The sequence below is a fragment of the Neopsephotus bourkii genome, unplaced genomic scaffold (genome assembly GCF_033783945.1).
Source record: "Neopsephotus bourkii isolate Nb327-2 ecotype Australia unplaced genomic scaffold, CSIRO-AGI_Nbou_v1 NB_318, whole genome shotgun sequence".
Taxonomy (NCBI): domain Eukaryota; kingdom Metazoa; phylum Chordata; class Aves; order Psittaciformes; family Psittacidae; genus Neopsephotus; species Neopsephotus bourkii.
Window position 1 is genome coordinate 7,195,931 of NW_026900826.1, and position 11,348 is coordinate 7,207,278.

Here is an 11,348-nt window from a genome sequence, read left to right on the forward strand (position 1 = left end):
ATCAGTAAAGCACTTCTGGGTACCTCCCAGAAGAGCAGGATTATTTGTATGAATTCAAACAACTCTTCCTAGCTTAGCTGAAACCCTGCCCCCAAGTATTTAGCAATGAAAGGAGGCACTCTACCATAACACAAACAGGCAAGAAAACTGCAATTTTAAACAGAAAGATGCAAGTTCCGTGTATCTGAGGTCCTAGAATATTATATTCATATAAAGAAGCCTGAAGGAACAAACTCCCTGTTGTTAAGAAATGCTTAACTTCTACAGGACCTGTCATTCCAAGTGTTACTCATCCACTAAAATCATCCCCAACTACATGGCTTAAAAATTTGTTCCTTCACAAAGGTCTTTCAAGACAGAAGAGACATTATATAAAGCCCAATATTACAATACTTCTACAAAGATTATAACCCAATTTCCCTCTCACTCCCCATCTCCCAGGATATCAAAACTATACATGATAATATCATAGAAACATGGAATAGTTAGGGTTGGAAAGGACCTTAAGATCATCAAGTTCCAACCCCCCTGCCACGGGCAGGGACACCTCACACTAAACCATATCACCCAAGGCTCTGTCCAACCTGGCCTTGAACACCACCAGGCATGGAGCATTCACAGTTTCCTTGGGCAACCCATTCTAGTGCCTCACCACCCTAACAGGAAAGAACTTATTCATGATAATATACACAAGAATAACTCATAGGACCTTAAAACCTTGTGACAAACTCTCACTCAGACCTGGAACTTCCTGTACATGACTTGGCACTGACATGCCCTCCCGTGCTTTTGTCTCAAGTCTTACATTTATTATTATTGAAAAAACAAACATGAGACACTACTGAGAAAAAACTTCAACTGATATAAAGCATCTCAGCTGTTGCGATTTTTGTTTTGAACTCCAAATTTTCAGGTTAAGCTCACAATCTCTGAATTTAATCCTCAATTTCTGAACGCTTGGGCATCCAGTATTCATGGCTAATGAAAAGGTTTTCAATAGCAATTTATTAACAGCAAAGAGCCTCAACTTCTCAAACAGCAGACACTGTATCAATCTGACTTTATTTAATGTTTTTCTTATGGCCTTCTCTGGAAGGCTACTATGTTGTATGTTACTTAACTATTAACTTGTGCTGAAAGGCAGCTTCTCTCCAGCTCTTATTTAGCAGTATTTGTAGAAGTCATGAACACATGAAATTCCCTGAATCTTTCCACAGGTTGCATATTCTGCCATTATTTCTGTTGGAATTACATAAATCTGACTTTCCTTTATACTCTACCTTTCCTTTAATTCACCTGTACTCTTCCTGAGACAAAGATGGAAAGAGTTATTTAGAGACCAGGGAGGTGATTTCATCGCTTCACGCTTAATTATAGTTTGCTAAATCAATGCTTTATTTGGAATCATAGAATAGTTAGGTTTGGAAAGGACCTTAAGATCACCTAGTTCAAACCCCCCTGTCATGGGCAGGGACACCTCACACTAAACCATGTCACCCAAGGCTCTGTCCAACCTAGCCTTGAACAACTAAATAATCCCTTCCCATTACCACAGTGTTATTTAATACAGCTGTATGTCCCCTTTTCCTCTGGAATTGACAGTGTAACAGCTCTAAGGCTTAAAATAGAGGCCACTGGGATATTATATATTCTTCTTAGGTGAGAGATGGGCAGGTTTCTGGTGAGCACACTAGACAGACTACTTGTTGCTGACGTATCTACCTGTAACACTTGGGTCTCGGTTCTGTTCTCAGGTAAGCTATGTTATGTATGTTAGCCTGATTAGAGTGAGTGTGCTGTCATACCTGTATCTAAGTGTAGAGTTTGACAGTCTGTGCTTACTACTACTGTTTGCTGCAGTCTGAACCTAAATTATAAACTCAAGCTTACCACCATCAAGAATCTGTCCTTTACACTGACCTCAGTGCTAACAGGGAAAATTAACACAGGATAAAAGCTCCTTTGCAGCAGATCTCAGCAGCTTTGAAGGCAGTGTAAGTGTTTGCACAGAAATGTAATGAGTATATACTTAGACAGATATATCTAGGATCACTTGCTCCACGTCCTTGATTAGCAGTTTCCAACGGGGTGTAAGTACCTGATAGAATCACTTAACAGCAATAGAGAAATGACTCATTCCAGCCAAGAGACAGAGCAATCCAAGTCAGGGACTGTTCCTCACACTTTGTTACTTATTGTAATAGATCACAAAAGAGACAGGAAAAGCTAATTAAGTACGGATATTATCTGCTGTATGGTCTTATTTGGCATTCTTGTATGCACGATTTGCATAGTTTGAGACAGACAAAACCTTTTACAATGTCAGGCTCCAAATTAAAGTTCTGTCATTCCTACGCTTTGAGTGTCGATGTAGACACTGCCTACAGGACATAGCAGTAGTCCCTCTTTGCTGGAAGAGTGCTTTCCAAGAGAATTATACTTACTGTACTATTTAGAAAGTAATTACAGTAGAAGAGAGTAAAGTGACTTCATAACAAAGATCAATGCTGGAAAAAAGATCTTATTTCAATGCCCTTCTTGAGACTAGAAGTAGTCCATGGAACGGCTGCATCATCAGTCACTCACACATCTAATGTTTCAACAGTACCAATACAATAACCTCACTCTGATCAGCTGTGTAACACATAGCAAAGGAATTTGTTCAATGATTTTTTCAATCAGGAAAATAACATCAGCAGTTTCATTCCTGCTAAGGTGCTGAAACAGAAGACAAAAATAGAGAATTTTTTCATTCAGATTTTCTATTAGGCAATAATTATTCTACCAGTTTCTATGGTGCTGTCACCATGGCAGCTAGCCATTTTAATCACACGTTCCTGATAACAATATAGTAGTAACTTAGGGATATATTGCATCTCCTGGACATACGCAGCGGTAACAACTTCATACATTTCCATATGACAGAGGTCACCAATGGCATGAGATGCCATCAGGATTAGAAATGTGGTATTTCAAGCATCTAATTAAAGAACAAGTTCTCAGTGTTCCTAACTTTAATTTTGAAAACAATGGTGGAAATTCAACCATTGCTGAAAAAAAAAAAAAACACACAGAACCAAAATTCTTTCACTTTAGCTTGCTCAGTTTTCACACAGGATTTGCACCTTCTCTGATTAACCAGTCAATGCCGATGATTACTCAGCAATCCCAAGAGAATGTGCAACTGAATAAAAATCCACTGTAATGTACTGAATATCTGCAAAACACTGACAGATAAAACCAGGTACTTTATCTTTGTTTTTAAAAAACAATCACCACCACTACCCAACCCATGCTTTATACGGGTTAAATGGTACTGAAACACCCCATGCAAGACTGAAACTGTGATCAGAGCGTAACTCAGTGTTCTGACTGATTAAATTTTCAACATACAATGTCAAACACACTCATTTAACTAAAAGCATCATGAAGTATTTGCAGATATGCTCTTTCAGAGGGAAAACCCCAAACATTCAAAAATACCTTCACCACTAGAAATCCTCCACTTCTTCTATAAATTACATAAGAAATTGCATTTTCAAACTATTTCAGAGCTAATTCATACTTTTGTCCTGGGATTTCTGATCTTCTTTTTTTCCAAACTAAAGTGTATTTCAAAAGGCTGAGAGACTTTAAAATGTTAAATGAATTTATAAACCTTTTCAGTAAATCTAGTAAGCAAGTCCAATAATTCCTCTATTTCAAGCCTAAAGCTTTGCCAAGGGTCCATTCAAGAGATATTAAATAAGTACACATAGCGTCAATAATATTCTGCAGTAAAACACTACAGCAGAGCTCTATGGCTAAAAATCACTGGGATAAACATGGCCTAAAATAGACACCATTGACTTCAAACAGAAGAACAAGAAACTGAAGTAGACTGAGACTCGAAATATATCACAATTAACTTCCTCTCATCAAACTCTTAAAATCAGAAATACTCATAACAGAAGCAGTTACGTGGGGAGAACAATACAAAACTAGAACTGTAAGTCTGTCATATCCCCAGTATCTCCATACTTGTTAGATTTAAAACTTCCCTTGGTTTGGTAGTTGGAGAAGGACAGCTAAAGAAAGGGACCAACGAATATTTGACGGTAGAATAGTTGCATTGTTACATTTACATGCATAAACTACTTAATCTGCCTTTAAAATACAACCAGTTATTTACTTTCAAAGATTTGAGGGCAGATTCACCATCTTATCTGGGGACATCCAATTTCCTCAGGTTTCTGTCATGCTTTGTCTTAGGAACCCATCAGTGATGAAGTACAGGCAGATGCAATATAACATCTATGCAATATTTATATTGCACTTTACTCTTGCGTAAGACTACACGGCTCATCTCAGCAGCCAAATTAATCTCCCAGTTTTCTCATTAGGGCAACACTGTTTAGAAGGTCCATGTACCATTTAGGTCTATGTTTTGGCCTAAATATCTATGAACGCACCTGCATGGCTGTGCAGCACAGATCAAATATAAATGAATTGGTAGTCTATAAAATTATCAAATCATAGAAGAGTTGAAGTTGGAAGGGACCTTAAAGTTCATGCAGTTCCAACCCCTGCCACAGGCAGGGACTACCTTCCACTAGACCAGGTTACTCCAAGTCCCTGTGTCCAACCTGGCCTTGAACACTGCCAGGGATGGGGCAGCCACAGCTTCTCTGGGCACCCTGTGCCAGCGCCTCAGCACCCTCACAGGGAAGAACTTCTTCCTGAGATCTCTTCTAAACCCCCCCCTCTTCTAGTTTAAAGCTATTCCCCCTTATCCTATCACTGCATGCTCTCACAAAACACCTATCCCTGGCTTCTATCTTTGAAAACAAAGCAAGCCTTTTATTTCAGTCTTCAATTTAGGAACAGTTGCACTTGATATTCTAAGGGCTTTCCGCCTCCTTAATTAAAAGTTTGTGTTTAATTTTTGTTTAACGTGAGTCCTAAGACATTTCTGCATTTTAAGAAAAAAGGAGATTCAGATTTTTTATTTTTTCAGATTTTTTTTGGAAGTACAATATACTCAACAGAAGGAGGCTTCATTAAGCACTGTAAAATCTGAGGTCTAGACTATTCTGTGACAAATATTCTGCTAGGTCTCTTAGTCCTTTCTCTCTCTCAACTCCAACTTTCTCTCCTGCAACACATAAGCATGGGAACACCTTGCCAGTTTTGTTTGCCTCCTATTAAGACTATAGAAGTGACCGTGTTTAAAAGCAATAATGAGATAAATAACAATACGTGACAAGATGACACATTTTTAAAGTTCTTATTTGTCTACGCAGTAAATTAAAAAATATAGTAAAATACCATTTCCTCCCCCAAATAACACAGGACACAAATGAACTCACACAAGACTAAATGACATGAAAACATAACAGGAATTAGATTTAAAATATATTGTTTTAAATTAAAGTGTTCTATATAAAGTATTTTGGCTAATTAAAACGTAAATTCCCTATTTTTCTAATCAGTAACATGAAGGACAGCTATGGCAGCACTTGGCACAATGCAAGATCTGAGTCAGTGTTCACACATACACCTACAGCCCTACAGCATTCCTGACCTGCAGGACAGACTCAAGTCTCTTCGTCCTCTGGCTTTTCTGTTGTGTCTGCCAACATGACAACAAGGGAGATGTGCTGGGGCAATGATGTGCAGAGCCAGGCTTACTATGAAAAGACCAAGCACCATCCCACCTGCTCATTCCACACTTCCTTGAAGTCTCCAACATCCAGCCATTATCACCCTTATTTGAATCTGTATTGATAAACCAAGACCCAATTCCTCTAAAACCCATTTGCAAAAAAATTCCCTTTTCAAAAAGAAATATATTATGATTAAGCAAATGATCAGTTATTTTTGCACTATACATATAGCACATAATTAGTTAGACCTAATCCCCACCAAACCTCATATTCTTAACAACTGCTACATTAGACATGAATTAAGCTGTCCTGAGGATGACTGAGCTTCCTGTAAACTACAAACATAAAAATGTAATATTACAAAAGAGCCAGCTTCACAAAAACGTCATCTCTGTGCCACGTCACATGCTCATTTCTGCTGTGTGGGCACACATAGCACACACACTGGAACTCCACTCCACACCACAATCCATGTTACAGCTTTACCAAAAGCACACAGGCTTTTCATAGGTAGCCTCCCGGAAAGCAGCAGGCACTGACATTCAGTTGTATCCCAGGCTCCAATAGGGGAACTCCAGCTTGCCCCTGTGCGAGCAGCACAAACGTCCCTGGGAAGACCTGGCCTTCATCCACAGAAGGGAGACTTACACCAAAAGCAGGAAACAGAGCCAGACCCAGCCTCAACAGCTACCACTCATAGTTTAGTAACAGATTATAAATAAAACAACACTTTTCCTATGAACAGCACTTTCAATTCCAGAAGCTTAATATACTTTGCTTTAAATCTGTGCCATAGCAACCTTTTTTTCAGTCAATGTCATCTGTAAGGCCTGCGTTACAATAAAATGTGGGCCAAATTCATCAGACATTAGTTTCCTTTGGCTACAGAGCTCAGCATTCTGAGTGTCATCCTCGATGTGATCAGTTGTGTATGTTGCATCCAGCAACATATTTTAAACCACTCCATTGCAAAATACTTGCCCTGATCACCAGTTTCAAGCATTTGACTGAGATGCTGAAGGTCAAATAAAAAGTGTGAAAGGTTTCTTCCTATTTCCATTAAATTTATAGCTGTGTGATAGAAATTCCAGCACTGTTCAGGCCTGGGGAGAGAAGCCTCAAGAGCCTGTTAAAATACAGTAGCGCTATGGTTGGTCAATTTAAAGGTGCATCTAAGAGGCAACAGAAGCCACCGTTTCTCTTGCAGTGCGGAGCTATGGATGCTCACGAGTACCACTGCATGCGCACGATACCGATCAGTGATGAGGAACTTCTTGTGACAGAACTACAGCAGAAGTAGTCAAGCATTTATTCCTTTATTTTCAGAGCTGGCTCTTGAAGGGCTCTGTGTCAGATTGATCCTTAATGAGTCTCCAGAAACAGCTTACAACAGACATATTTCTGCAGCTCCCAGGGTAAGCGTAGGGGTAGTGAGCTTTTTAAATTTGGATTATGTAAGGTCGTGTGCTTCACTGCATTATGGTATAGAAGCATGTTATTTCTCACTGCACTACACTGCATCCTGTGAACTCCAAACGATCATTATTCACACAGATCCTGACAGATTCTCTGTTGTGGCTTTACCAGAGTGAGAACAAACATCACACATACATCTAACGTGTGTTGGAATGAGGTCAACCCCCAGATGTCCTGGCAGGGTGCAGGAACCACACGAGGAGATACCACCTGCCCAAACGGGCCTCCTGCCCACAGCACCGAACCCCCGGCCCGGGAGCAGGCTCCTATCATAGGACCGAGCCACGAGCGCAGGAGCGGAGCTCGGGCGAGAGCCTGCAATGCAGAAGCCCTTCCCGGAACCCATGGATGAGTCGGGGGAGGCAGGGCGGGGGCCGAGCCGGCAGAGCTGCCCGCAGCCCCACCGCAGCCCCGAGGCTCGGGGCGGGAGGCGTTTCCGAGCGCCCGGCTTCGCCCTTACCGGCCGCGGGCTCTGCCTTGGGCTGCCCGCAGCTCCGCGCGCCAGCAACTCCTGCTGCCTGGCCGGCGCGGGCAAGGATAGCGCTGCGGGCCGGGCCCGGCGGACACCTGCCGCTGGAAGACACCGGCCCGGCCCCGCGCCGCGCTGCCCGGGGCACCGGAGGAGGAAGCGGCTCTTACCTGCTGCCGCCGCTCCTCCCGCGCCCTCGCTAACCGAGCTCCATCTTCCCCGGCCGCGCAGGGGGAAGGGGGGGGGGGGTCACCCCGGCGCTGCCAGCCCCCAGCTGCCGCTTTCCGTCACCGCCGCCCCCCCGCAGCGGCCGCCTCCCTCCCTCCCGCCCTGCAGCCGGCACCGGCAGACGGAGCGCGAGACCCACCTCCCGCCGCCACCGCCTCCCCATGAAGTCACCGGCCGCAGGGCCCGCCCCCCCCCGGCTGCCCGCAGCGCCCCGCCCCGCCCCGCGCCCCGCCTCGCCCCGCGGCATCGCGCCCGCCGCCCCCCGGCCACCCCGGGCGGAAAGCCTCGGGGGGAACCCGTCCCAGCGCTAGGAGCCCCCGTGCCCGGGTCTGCGCTCTGCCAGGCGGACGTGTTCCACGTTCCTGCTGCTCATCATGGGCCTTCTGCCCCGTACTGCATGGTACTTAAGGGTCGACAGCAAAGTTGACTTCAGCCTACAGCAGCTTATCCAGTAATCTGATTCCAGCTCCCTCAGAACACACGGGTGTATTTTCGTATCAGCTAAAGCTACCCCTACACACCAAAGCAGTCTTCTACTTCCACCCTTCCAGAATTGAAATGGATTAAGGAATAAACACCTTGAGAACAGAGCATTCCCTTTTTGCACTTAACTATGACAGAAGTAGAAACATGCAAGGCCATGAACTAGGCAAGAAGACTGGTACAAAATGGAGGAAAAAAAGAAAAAAACAACAACAATAAAAAAAAACCTCAAAAAACCAAACAAACTTTAAAACAAAACAAAACCCAAATTACCTACCGAACCCAAACCACGGGTACAGGAGTATGCGTTGAAGAAAAGCCTCCTTGTCCAGGACCACTGAGAACTCTCACCCTAAAGCAGCCTGCTACACATGCCACACCACCAGTGACAGACGCACAACACTACATCTTTACGGAAACACCAGATGTAAACAAAACGTGACAACATGCTTTGCACGAACACAGCACATCTGGAAGACATCTGGTGACAGCTTTGCAGATACGCATTCTCTTATCAAGTGAGATCTGATGGGAAGAAAACCAGATTGGTTACTTCCTCATTCTCTGCTAGAACCCCAGCATCAATTCAGAATACTGTTAAACCCCTCAAAGAATCTCACCTGACCTGTGAAGATATTTTCTTTTGCAGATAATGAGGAGGACAGAAATGAAACATGGAAAAATTGCTTTGTGGAGATGTAAAGAGAGCCTCCAGGGACTAGTCCACAGCTGTCAGGGCGGAAGACACTCCAAAAGCAGTCACAGAAGTGATACAGGCCTGGGATCAAACCATGATGTGGTCTGAAGGCTCTAGGTTGGCCAACTGGTGATAGAGCAGGGATTCATTCAGACAGCTGCTGCAAGAGAACTGGCCAACACTATGCTTCAGGCAAAACCAGATGCCATCTTAGCAAGAGTATGTAGGACTTCACAAAGGAAAGGTGCCCTGAATGGCCAGTGAGAGGCTCTCCTACTGAGGCTTGAAGTTTTCATTCATCTGCCACTAGCAAAACTTTCTCTTATGCCGCAATTACGGGAAAACAAACATGTTTCTAACAGCCAAAGCCCCAGAGGAAGCATGAAAATGCAGAGATGCTGGATCAAGGTGAAGTGTTCACATCCTTTGGCGTCTCTATGTTCTGCCTCCACAGCAGTGGGAAAATCTCCAGTAACATCAGTCTTCACAGATTCAAGAACCAAAAATCTTTAATTCAAAGAGATAAAAGAATACTGTAATCTCTCATGTGAACATCTTCCCTGTCTTTAAATTAGAAAGCAGGTGGGCAGTAGCTCACAATGATCAGGAACCCAGAGATCACAAAGTCACTCAGAGATCTTAAATTTCCAGGCTTTTGGAGAAGGGAAGCATGCATATGACTGACAGTCCCTGCAAAATCTATTGTGCCTTTTCTGTAACCATACATAGATACAGAGGAAAGGAAAGAAAGAAAACAAGTTCTTCACAACTCATGTCCCACACTGTTCATCAACCCTGGCAGTTACATGGCTGTCAGCATAACCTGGCTCCACAAAGAGACAGGTTCCTGTTAATGGTGAACATAATCTGTTTCTCCCTGTCTGCTCGCATCAAGCATTGCCACTGTGCTGCCCTTCATCACCTGCCTTGCATTGCTCTGGGTCACAGGCAGAACTGATCACAAACTAAGCTGATGGCTTTGAGCTCAAAAAGATTCTGGTCAGATCAAACCCTTTTCTTGACCACCACCAAAGCAAAACAATGTCTTAGTGCTCTCACCCTGTGAGGAGGGAAGCAGGTATCCTCTTGTTTTCATAGGCAGGTAAAGACAGAAGTAGAACATCTCTGTTAAGTATGCAGGCGATGCTTCTGCTGCCCATTTATTGCTGACAGAATGTCACAGAGGAACATCACCAGTGTGAGCATTTTTAGGTATCTGCTTGGAAAAAGATGGACTTTGGCTTTCAGCTGTCAGCCAGGTATGCAAGGGAATGACGTACTTATCTACCCAGCCTTTAGATTACTTACCATGCTATCACAATGCCAGAGGATGTGGCCAAACATGGTTTTGTATACTCGGAATTGTCCTCAAAAACCTTGCCTTTGGGATGTTGTGAAAGAGTGTTTGTTTAATTATCCTGAGCCCCAATTAAATGAGGGTATAGGAACGGTATAAGAAGCATTGCCCATAATCTGATGACAAACAGAACCCTAAATAAGCTTGCTGCATCAGCTTGATTCCTTAAGAAATTTGCTTTAATTGAAAGGCAAATAGCAAAGGCTTTTGTTGCAACGGACAACTCTAATGAAAAGATCGGCACTGGCAACATCCTAAGCAAGCATTCTGGGCATGTCATGTGAACTGGATGTGTGGAGACACCCACCCAGAGGGTTGAAAGGCACAAAGCAGTCTCACAGATCTAAGGGACGTTTACTGACACTAGATTCTGCACTCTCATCTTGCACATACATTAAAAGCTGTGTTGAAAACTACTGCAAGTTTAATAAGAAATTGTAACAAAAACACTCCCAGGGTAAAGAGGCAGAGATAAAGCAATAAGCATCTTTTTGTGGCTAAAACAGAAAAGGAGGAAAGCAAGAAGGGAGGCTGGCTCCTCCCTTCCCCTTACTGTTCTCTGTAGGGAGGAAAGGCAAAACTGGAGGCCAAGGGCCCGCCTCCTATGAAATATTTATACCTATCAAAAAGTTTGTAAAGTTATTAAATCCAAAAACAATAAAGACACTGGGTAATCTGTGCTCCTCAACCCAAGAAACAGTATTCCTAATAATACAGCATTTTATTTAAGATCAGTCAAAAGAAATCATGCTGCAATAGTAATGGAACAGGGAAAAAACCCAGATACAGCTCTACAAAATGTGTGCTACTGTAATATATATAAACCCAACTTAAGTCCACCTGATTTGTAATATATATAAGCCTGACCTTAGAAAAAGCACCAGACTTTCCAGGTATGTATTAAAATTGAACACTTGGCTAAACAGAGACAGACATAAAAGCAAGAGCACTGTGATTTGGTCAGTTGAATATAAGCAGAAAATAAAACTCTGT

The 11,348-nt window shown here is 43.1% G+C and overlaps 1 protein-coding gene across 4 annotated transcripts in view; it reads right to left on the minus strand.

The window, feature by feature from the left end:
• Window positions 1-7,978, minus strand: part of OTUD7A (OTU deubiquitinase 7A) — a 115,500-nt gene extending 107,522 nt beyond the window's left edge. For 3 of the 4 annotated variants that reach the window (XM_061347567.1, XM_061347563.1, XM_061347565.1), the window contains exon 1: window positions 7,761-7,951. The gene's annotated coding sequence lies outside the window, so the exon portion shown is untranslated. The other variant, XM_061347564.1, reaches the window with a different exon arrangement.
• Window positions 7,979-11,348: the final 3,370 nt, after the last annotated feature.